This window comes from Papaver somniferum, chromosome 1 (genome assembly GCF_003573695.1).
Source record: "Papaver somniferum cultivar HN1 chromosome 1, ASM357369v1, whole genome shotgun sequence".
In the NCBI taxonomy this organism is placed as follows: domain Eukaryota; kingdom Viridiplantae; phylum Streptophyta; class Magnoliopsida; order Ranunculales; family Papaveraceae; genus Papaver; species Papaver somniferum.
Genome location: NC_039358.1, coordinates 12,096,354 through 12,107,658, shown reverse-complemented (window position 1 = coordinate 12,107,658; position 11,305 = coordinate 12,096,354). Strand labels below are relative to the sequence as shown.

The 11,305-nt window shown below is 36.7% G+C and overlaps 1 long non-coding RNA gene across 1 annotated transcript; it reads left to right on the top strand.

Annotated features, from left to right (window-relative positions):
* The first annotated feature begins 4,661 nt into the window (after positions 1-4,661).
* On the top strand, positions 4,662-7,404 carry LOC113279303. The gene is made up of 2 exons (XR_003325655.1): positions 4,662-6,424; positions 7,099-7,404. It is a non-coding gene; the product is annotated as an uncharacterized LOC113279303 (long non-coding RNA).
* The last annotated feature ends 3,901 nt before the right edge of the window (positions 7,405-11,305 follow it).

Genomic DNA, 11,305 nt, shown 5'->3' with positions numbered 1-11,305 from the left:
TGCCATGCCAGCCACATCTCCGCGCCAAAGGCATGCCAACCATGCCAGCAGCACCACCATGCCAGCCACATCTCCGCGCCAAAGGCATACCAATCATGCAAGCCGCACCACCGTGCCAATGGCATGCCATGCCAACCATATCTCCGCGCCAAAGGCATGCCAACCATGCCAGCGCACCACCGTGCCAATGACATGCCATGTCAGCCACATCTAAGCTCCAAAGGCATACCAATCATGCCAGCCACACCATAGTGCCAATGGCATGCCATGCCAGCCACACCTCCGCACCAAATCCATGTCGGCCATGCCGTTGGCTGCCAAATGAAGGGTTGCAACAATCAACGGCCGCCCTTCCTTCTGATATGCAAATCTCAGCCGTCCATGTTCGCCACCAAACGCGTGGCAACTTTTGGCCCAATGCCAAGCCCTAATTTTGGCCGCGCCTAAACTATACCAGAACCCTAATTTTGGACGCGCCTAAAACTATGCCAAAATCCTAGCTTGGCTACGCCTGAACCATGCCAAATCCACGCCGTCCATGCCTCCATGACGTTGGCTTCTAAACGGAGGGTTGAAACAATCAACGACTACCCTTCCCTCTGAGATGCAAATCTCAGCCGTACAAACTTTCCACCAAACGACTTGTGGCAATCTCTTGGCTACGATGCCAAAACCCTAATTTAGCCACGGTGCCAAAGCCCTAATTTGGCCATGCCAAAGCCATGTTGGCCATGCCTCCATGCCGCTGGCTTCCAAACGGAGGGTTGCAACAATCAACGGTTACCCTTCCCTCTGAGATGCAAATCTCAGCCGTACAAACTTGCCACAAAACGACTTGTGGCAATCTCTTGGTTACACGGTGTCAAAACCCTAATTTGGCCACGGTGCCAAAGCCCTAATTTGGCCACGCCAAAGCCATGTCGGACATGCCTCCATGCCGGTGGCTGCCAAACGGAAGGTTGCAACAATCAACGGCTATCCTTCCTTATGAGATGCAAATCTCAGCCGTACAAGCTCGCCACTAAACCAAACGACTTGTGGAAACCTTTGGCTACGCTGCCAACTCTTTGGCCCCGACGCACACTTATCTATGCCAATTCTATGGTCGCGACACCAAACCCTAATTATCCATGCCAGCACCGTGGCCACGCCACTGGCTACCAACGGAAGGTAACCACAATCAACGGCTAACCTTCCTCTCAAGATGCAAAATCTCGACCGTCGAAAGTCACCACCGAGCCGGAAATCCTCCCATGCTCAACTTGCCAAACAATAGCAACATGCTACACAAAACACTCGAGACATCAAAACATGTCACAAACTGGGGGATGCTCATCAGGGTATTGGTCTGGCGGTTTACAGCGTTCGGCGTACACTACGCCCGTTACAAGAAAGTGTCATAAGAGTGAGGAGGTTAGTAAATAAAAGAAGTAATGGTGAAACGTTTCCTTCATTATGGAAACATCAATTTTAGGCGTCACCCGTTACCGCTTTCTTCCATTTACTCAACCGTTTCCACTTCTTACGAGACCAGGGTACGTTTCGTTGCGACTTGTATAAATAGGTATCACCTATTTTCACCAAAGAACAAGTTTTGGTCAGGAGAATACAACACTCAGAAATCACTTGTTAGCTTTCTCATCTGTTAGCTTTGCACTTTCTGATACAAGTCGTCAAACAACTACTCTTCCCGAATCAACTATTCTGGTCTCAACACTCTCTTCGCTTCCCTACCTAGACCAACCCTTCTCCTTCACTTTGTGACCGAAGCAAGTCTGGAACGGCCATTTCTTGGTTTAGGCCGGATTTGTATACATTGATCTCTCGAATCAAAGTACTCCCTTGCAGTACATTGTTTTGGGTTTAGACTCGTTTCCCACCCACACACTCGAAATTACCAAAATCAGCAGAAACTTTTTTCACCCTCAAACAATATGCAGCATGTATTCCTGTGATTACAGTATCACCCACCTCCACTGTTATAGATTAATCAGATAAAGAATTACGGATGGTTTCTGCATTGAAGAATTCCAAAATATCTGGATATTACCTTTTATATCTTCCCTTGAATAAGGAAGGATTAAAAGAATGTACTAAACTTCTAAGTTTGTCTTTGGCCTTAATCTTCTCAGGCCTCTGACATTCCAGAAGATTACTTTCATTTAGAAGATTGAGTTTGAGAAGAGTTTCTTCTCAAATTCTCTTTTTTGCTACCATTACCAACTAAATTTACTGCTTGCTGTCTGGTTGTGATAATGCTCACTTGTTGTGGCTTCTGTTTAACTTTTGGAACATTTTCATTAATAAATCCCCTTCCAAACTGTGGTACAACAATACTTACTTTATTAATAGATGGAGCACCAGAAGCAGCATTTAAAAGTTTCTCCACTGATAAGGCATGGAACTCAATATGAGAATTAAAGGAATCTTCATTCAGTTCTTGTAGCACATGAAATTTACCTGAATTAGTAACATGTTCTTGAGGAGTTTCTAAATTTTGTATAGCTGGGGAACTTGGTGTTAGAGAATTGATCAGTTCAACCCACCAAGCGTTGGTATGTCAAGTTTGGTTGTCATATTTTAGTGAATCAAAACTCATGTTAAGAGTCGTTTGATTATGTAGTAGAGTCAAATTCGTATAGGTTAGCTTGAAAGTATTAGGATATGAGATATTACAAGTATTGCGAAGTCTTGAAGATGTGAAGAAGCAAGGAGCTACAACGACAACAATCATCCTTCCACTTGAGGTTAGTGATATTTGACTTGAACTGTTTCATTCCCTAACGTCTCTTTCAAGTCGTGCATATTGAAAACATAACTGCGAAGCATATTTGAACTCTAGATAGACATAGTATTAAGGAATACAATACGAGGTTTATTGCTTAACCATTACACTTTGTAGATAAGACATCACCATAATCATTTGAATGCTATTGTGATTATGTATGGGTATGAGGTGAGGATTTTATCCTAGGGAACAATGTTTTACATGTGTTCTAAGGAAGTAAGTTCATAAACTTGTTTGTGAACCGAAAAGGAAATTTCCAGGTGTTATTGGTTTTGTTATTCATTGCATATCTTATGAACAACCAATATGTGTGATTGAGTATAACCTCTCAGAACTTGTTTATGTTCTTGGTAGAACTATTCACAAAGGCTTGACTTATGTATTGGTATGACTTTTATTAGTGAAACCGATCTTAAGTAATCACCTGAGATGGTATGATCGGGTTTGTGTTTTGTCTGACCAAATATGGGAAAGGGGAACCGATCCTAGTAAGAGGTGCAGTACATCACAAAGGGGAACCGATCCTTGTATGGGGTGCAACAAGGTTTATAGCAGAAAGGGGCACCGATCCTATGGACATGTGCAGCACGTTTTTAGGCAAAGAGGGACCGATCCTATGGACATGTGCAACACATATAAGTTAGATACCATATATATGTGGGGAACCGATCCTAGTACCTAGTCAACCGAATTTTGGAAAGATAGTGTGACTATGCACAATACTCACATCGAGGTAGAACCGAAACTTGTTTTGGTAGAACCGTTAAACCCATGATTTTGATTGAATGTTTGTTTGATCAATCACATAGTTCTTGAAAGTCACATGAACCAATTCTAAACTTGTTTGGAAGTGTGGCAAATCGGTTTCAAGGTTGTAAGTGTGAAAGAGAACTTACAAATTAAGGATGTTGACATACTTTGAGCACATGTTGTGAATGTTTGTTTCTTTAATTGTTCAAAGTTGTTACTTAATAGCTAAGGGAAGAGAATCCCAGGATCGAAACATAAGTAAGTTAATAATCTTTTAATTAAGGTTATTAATTTCATTTTGTAGGAAAATATAAGAATTAGTAATTTGCATTTACTAATTAGATTTTCCGAGAGATTTCGATCATTATTTTTGGACATAGCATTTTCAGGAATTATGGAAACCGAATTTGTGCTTTAATGAATATCTTGAGAATATTTTCGGTTTTGGAATTCCTTGGTGTCCAAACTTCCTTGTCTATAAATACTTGAAGTTTGCCTTTCTAGCAAAATAATCCTTTGTAACAACAGACTTCCTCTTTTGTTGTTGTTACTGATGTAGCCTCCTATTCGGAGATGAGAGTAACCTAATTAGGCGAAATGTCTTACGGCCGCTCAGTTTAAAGTCTTCTTTGGGAATGAGAAGCTCTAGCGTGTACAGTTGGTGGGAAACTAGATAATTGCGGTTTATCTTTTGTTTTCGATTGATTTGATTGACTAACGGTGGTTGAAATCTGATTGCACCTAGTTTGTTTATGCTTGAGGATTGTAAAGACCTGCAAGCTTGTCAACAATATTAGACCGGTCAAGTGTCGAATTAGCCGATAATAACTCGATTAGTTTAGCACGAACATTAATTAATAGAAGTAAATTTAACAACGATCTAGATACGAAATTAGTATCACTGAATAGGTCTCGAAAAGTTGTGCATGATGGACTACTCGCACGCGTCATTTGGACACTGGGTGAAGAAGATTTATCAATTTGTTTTCGGAAGGTAAAATGGTAACTTTGGGATATTTCCCTTGTGGCTGCACGTGTCAATGAGAGTGGGTGTCTCAGCAAATTCTGGTCGGCCTTATCCCAACCCATTCGAAGAGATAATTCATTCTCTTATCTTCCTTCTCTTTCTTCTTCTTCTTCTTATTTCTTTTCTCTTTTTCTTTTCTGCTGTTAATTTGTGAGTCATGCATGAAGATTTTTAGATCGAACCAAGAGTTGAAATATGAAAGAAGGGTTCCTGGTGGTGATGATTGAGTTGTGGTTGGTTCTGAGTTAAAAGAAGTGACGAGTTAGAGAGGATTAAGTTAGGGTTTGAGTTTGGGTTCAAGCCATAGAAGAATTGAGTAATGAAAGATAGATTTGAGTGATTCGTGATGAAGAAAAAGAAGGGTTGCTATTAATTTGTCAATGTGAAGTTGTTCTTATGAAGAATCACAAATCAGACGAATTAGGGTTTCATAGGAATAACGTAGAGAAGCTGTAGTATATGAAATTGGTGTTCTGGAAGAATGATTCGAGATAGGTATTGAATGATTGAGTGTATTAGAGTGCAGTTATAGATGAAGTTAACCCTCAGAGGATGGAATTGATGATGATGTTTGATCAATTAGGGTTTCGGTGGAATTGTCTTGGTGAACTAGCGAATCAGAAGATGTTAATGTTTGGGTAAACCTTTAATTGTTTAACTTTGGTCTTTTGAGTTGAATTGCTAAGATTATTTGAGTTTACATGTTTGTATTTGAAGCTGAGCTTGAGATGATTAGATAGTGAAACTGTAACTATTGTTAGAAGTGGTGTTGATATCAAGTTACTGTTGAATTTGAAGTATAGTTGAGATTGGTGTATGCTGAGAAGGACTGGGTCTATTCTTGTTGTAATTGTTATAGGTGAATATTGAATTATCTTGGGTGCAGGTGTTAATGAAATGATTTGTTGGATGCTGCTGTGATAAACAAGGTAGCTGGGTTATATTAATAAGGGTTGTTATTTGTGTCTGTGATTTGATTGAGATGGCAGTGTAGAGGAATGTTAGGTTGGTTGTAGATGGAATAGTCTTGGTGTTGGTGGATTTGAGTTACACATAATCGTCTTATGTTGGATTAGTAGAAATATTGCTAAGTTGCAGGGAGGAGTTGAATCTGTGGTGGTATGATATTGAGTTTGAGGTTTAAATGTGGAATTGAGTTTGGTTCATTTGGTAATGGAAGTAAATGTTGATACTGTTGTGACTATGAAAAAGGTTATCGGTTTCTTGAGATGATGAATGAGTTATGAATTCAAATGTGTTGGTTTTTGTAGAACTGGAGTTGCAGTTACAGAGTTGAGGTGTGTGAGCTCGTTGATTGGTGGTTCTAGTGCAATTGCACATAAATGGAACTGTTGGTGTTGGTATTCACAAATGCAGGGGGCTGCTGGAGTTACAATTGTTGGAGTTTAGTTAGGCAAGTGAAATGAAAATGAAGTTGGGATACCGGAGTTAGTGGTGTGAACTGGTGTGCACAAGAAGCTGCAGATGGTTGAGCTAAAAGATGCAGTGAGTTTGTTGTGTTGTGAAGAAACTGAAGAAGGGGTTGAGGTTAAGGGCTGCTGATAAGAGACTGGTGCTAAGAAGACAGAACCATTGCAAGACTCAAGAATTGGTTATGATGTTGGATGGGCCTGAAATGAACTGTTGTATGTGGTTTTGTAATGAAGTGATGTTGCAGTTGACATTTGAGAAGATGTGCTCTGGTTGAATGTTAGTGTTCCCTGTGATGGTTTGCAGAGAATGTTGAGAGTGGAAGTGATGTTTGAACTGAGTTGGTAGAATGAAGAAAAGTTAGATTGTTGATTATAGAGTTGTAGATAGTGATTGCTGTGAAAGGCTTGGAACTGCTGCAATTGCAGGTAGGCATAATTTGTAATTGTAATTGAGATTTGAAGTTTTATTTTATGATTGAATTAATGCATTATTAGATTGAAGTTGAACTTGAGTTTAGATGGTAGAGTTAGAGTGCAGTTGTGTGAGAAAAACCCTTGGCATGTCTGTCTGAGCTTACTCAGTCTGACTCAGTTTTGTTAAGTTGACTCAGTTAGTCTGACTGAGTTGAATCGTGTTGACTCACCTAGTTACCTGTTTTGACCTGAGTTGGACTATTGACCGATTCTAGTTTGACTCAGTTGTCTGAGTTAGCCCTTTGACCCTGACTTGACTATTGACGTTGAATGTTAGTGAACCTTGTTAGACTGGATGTTGACCGTTAGAGACTGTTAGTTGGCTCAGTTGGAATGGACCTTAGTTTAATGGGCTTGGGCTTAGACCTAGTATTCTTATTTTGTTGTTTGGATCCTTATGGTCCGAGTTATCCTTTGGTTTCTTCTACAAAGTTGTAGATATTCATGAGACTTAACTATGGACTATAGAATCAATCTAATTGGATTAGTTAAACCTTTAGATATGCAAGAGATGGATAATAAAGAAGTGTAGAACCATAAATGAGCTTAGAGAAATTAGATATACTTGTATGATTCTTATATGAGCCATTTTGGCTAGCTTCTTAGACTTCTTGTGTGATTAACAGTTAGTCTATTTAACAACGGTCGATTCAAAGGATGAACCAGTGGATCGTGGATCTCGAGGTAGGCGTGGCTTGTCATCAAAAGAGGTGGGAATACATTTGACTCTTTGATAACCATTATTGTTTTCCTTTACAAAAGTTTATGTTTAACAAACTCATGTATTTCTGTTTGTGCGTTCTATGCATGGTTTAACTTGTTTTACAATAATACTGTTGATTCTGTTAATCTTTCCATGGTTTGGAAAGGACCTGTAATGTGTTGTGGTCAATATGAATTGTTATGGGAAATAAGAATTTTCACGTGTGGTATATAGGATACGTTCCTTCACATTTATACCTAGAGCTTTTATGATATATTGGTCGACAGTTTGCGAGTTCGGGATTGTCGACATCCATATTTATGATTAGGTGTGGATTTGCGAGTTCGGAATTGCACAACCATAGTATACATTGTTTGAAGAATGAGTTTGTCCATATACATGTTTGTTTACTTCTGTGAGGATATGCTCTTTCACATTTATACCTAGAGCTTTTATGATATATTGGTCGACAGTTTGCGAGTTCGGAATTGTCGACATCCATATTTACGATTAGGTGTGGATTTGCGAGTTCGGAATTGCACAACCATAGTATACATTGTTTAAAGAAAGAGCTTGTCCATATTCGTGTTTGTGTTCTCAGTGAATTGGTCACTATTTAATGTCTGAAAAACATTATTGTTTTTCTTAATCTTGTTTATGATTACTTAGAAGTTATAAGTTAATTATTCCCACTTTCAGTTTTCAGAGACAGATCAGAGTTGCGCAGCGAAAGCCACAAGTGTTGACTCCGTTAATTAGTTAACTTCTGCTATGTTTATTATGTTGTCTATTGTATCTGTAAACCAATTGACTATTGTATATATATCATTTGAGAGAAGTTCATGTATATATATTCTGAGCGGGTTGGTTTTGGGATAAGTTTTGTAGCAGATTTATTAATTGAATGTTTAAGTATTTGAATTAGATTCGTAGTGCCTCTTTATTTAGTTAATCTCTTGGATTAGTCAGCTGCTAGCTTATGGGGCGCTACAAGGGTCTTCTCTTCTGATATAAGATTCACTCAAACTAGTTCAGAGTTTCGACAAGGATCTTTAGACTGTTGTTAGTTCTAAAGACGATCTTGTGATAATCCATTGTTAGCTGACTCTGTTCTGTGCGTGATTGATCACAAGAGATTCAAGTGATTGTGTGCAGGTTTTATTGAAGATTTAAGAAGATTTGAAGACAAAGAAGATATTAAAGATCTGACTTGGGTTTATAATCTTTGGTTTAGGTGTAAAACAAATAAAGTGAGAGTAAGGGTATTTATCTGAGTTTGTGAGATCAACATCGCATGTAACTCTCCTAAACAAAGAAATGGTTTTTCGAGCGTCGCTTCGCTCACAAAGAGGAGATAGGGTAGAATTTAGAGAGGAAAGCTGAGAAAGAGTGAGAAATCACGGTGGTGATCTGATGCTAGGTGGTATTTTCGAACTGTGAATGTCAAGTTCTTAGACTTTGTTGTAAGCTACTACTTTGGGAGTTCTCTGACCTTGCTGAGAGATTACTTGGAATTTTAAAGATATTTTCAAGATGATTTTGTATAGGTTGAGTTGCTTATATAATAGTAGTAGCACATTTCTCTCCCCTAAGAAGTGAAAAATGTGTTATAAATAGAAGAATCAGACAGACTCAAGAAGATATAAAAATCATGGTAAAATCCTTTCCACATTGCCTGGTATTTGTTGGTAAAAATGTTTTAGTGAGTGAAAGGTAAAACGGTGGAGTGGGTATGCTAGATGAAGCAAACCATCTAAATCCTTAAACAAATACACTGTACGGAAGTGCTTTGAATCCATGATGCCAACAAAAACTCAGGACCACTATATTCTTTCTTTCTTCTTTTTTAGCAAAGAAGGAGATTTTATTGAAAACAAACAAAAGAAACAATACAACAAATTCCAACCAGAAAAAACAGAAAACAAACCAAGGCTAGGATATTAGCAATTACATTTGGTAGGTCATTCTCTATATAATAACAGAGTTTTTTCGAGCGCTATTCACCGGAGCTCCATGTTAATTCTTTCTTCTGATTAATTCTCTCTTCTGGTTGATTCTGGTCCCATCAATTTTTGATTTTATTTTAGGTTGTTAAATTTAGATCAATAAAATTCAAAGAGAATATTTTTTTTCTAATAATAAAATAGCAGAATATTTTAAGAAAAATTAACCTAAAATAGCTAAATCTTAAAAATCTCATAACATGCCAAAAATATATTAGTGGATAATTAATCACATAATCCACGCTTTCATCATGATAATCAACAAATTAAATCACAGAATCCACGATTTCATCATGATAATCAAAAAATTATGCATCGATCACACAATAAATCAATAATCATTACATAATAAATAAATAACGTCGAATGTCCAGTATCCGTTTATAGTCTTAAAAAATAGAATTTTCCTAATTACAACCCCAAACTATCAATTAAACTCCAAAATATATAAATCGAAAAAAGAAAAAAAAATGATTAGCCCGGTTGTGGGTACTAACCTTTTGATCCGAGAATCTCTTTTGCGCATATCTTTGTTAGTGGTTCTGCACAACAGTTGGAATTTTTGTTAGTATTATGGATAAATAATTGAGAGCAAATATTATGAAAAAAAAACCGAGCATGAAAAAAGATTATGAAAAAAAACGAGTATGAAAAAAAAACTCCAAAATAATCATAATCGTCCTAGTTCACTGTTATTTTTCTTAACTTTGTTTTTTCCATAATTAAGAATAAAATATGTTTAGAATAGAAAATGGTTTAGATATTATGTGTGCAAAAATAGGAAGATATCTAACTTTCATCAATATTGTGTTATTATTTCCTAAGTTGAGGATGTTACACAGAATACTTTATGTGGATTTTAAATTTTAATTTAGGGAACAAAATCTAATAATAGTGTAGTTATTTTCCGAAAATAAATCGATAGATATATAACAACATTATATTTTAAGATTTTATTTCTGGTAAATATGAGATTTTAATTCCGAAAGTTCTAATATTCAAATAAAGATTAGGGAAGAAAAGATTTTTCTTAGTAAATAAAATACATAAATTCCAAAAGTAATACTCTTATGCTTAAAAAAAAGAGGCACTTTTCCTGTATAAAAACGCTTGAGCAAAAGCCAAGCATCATTCTTTTGGCTGGCTTCTCTGGATTTTTTGTTTGCTGTTTTTTATTCATTTCGTTTATGGATGTTTATGATTGATCATGGTCTGATATATGGTTTTTATTTTTTTTGCAAGATATAATGGAAATGTGCGCAGTCGATTGGCGCCGCTTCTCTAATGTGAAAACTGGTCGAGTGATTTTTATTTTCCTTCTAATTCTTTATTCAAGTCTAAAATCTTTGTTAAAGTCTTCCGTGATAAAAAAACTGCCAATCGTTTTGATGATCTGTAATCTTTTTTTTTTCTACAGGGTTGATCGATGAATATGTGAGATTTGTGTCTCTATTACCATGATGTGTCAACTCATTTTTCACTTCTATATTAAGTGGTATTCTAAATTCTGCATTGTTTTGTAGCGAAAAGTACATAATCGTTAGTGGAGAATCGTGTAATTTAAATTTTTAGAAGAACGAAAAACATTAGTGAAAAGTGTAAATATTGTTCATTCCATAATAAGAAAAAAAAATTCATTCTTAACGTGTAAGATATTTGCTTGATATTATTTCCAAGAGTATGTTTATTTATTTTTTATTTTTTTATGGAAACTTTAATGTTTGGTGACTCTCTATTTAAAGCTTTCAAGGGAAGACGAGATTTTATTCTTTGCATGTTGCTTCTTTGTTAGGTTTTTTCTTTCTTCTGTTTCTTGCGGCTTATGGTTTTGTTGTCTGATATTTTTCTTTTGTTTTTATTTGTTATGTATGTTCGTCGGGAGCGTAGCAATCGATGCTGATGACTGCTGCAACGAAAGGTGATTAGGGTTGATATTGGTCCTTCTGGAGTTTTATGGAAACGAAATAGACTCATGATAGGTATTGTGAAATAATATTTTTCCGTGTTCTTGTGATATTTAATTGATTTTGTCTATTGCGGATGTTTTTTTTTTTATTGAAGAATTTTATTGCAGATGTTGGTGATACCTTTTATCGTTTTCATGGGTAAGACGATGAAACTAATTTT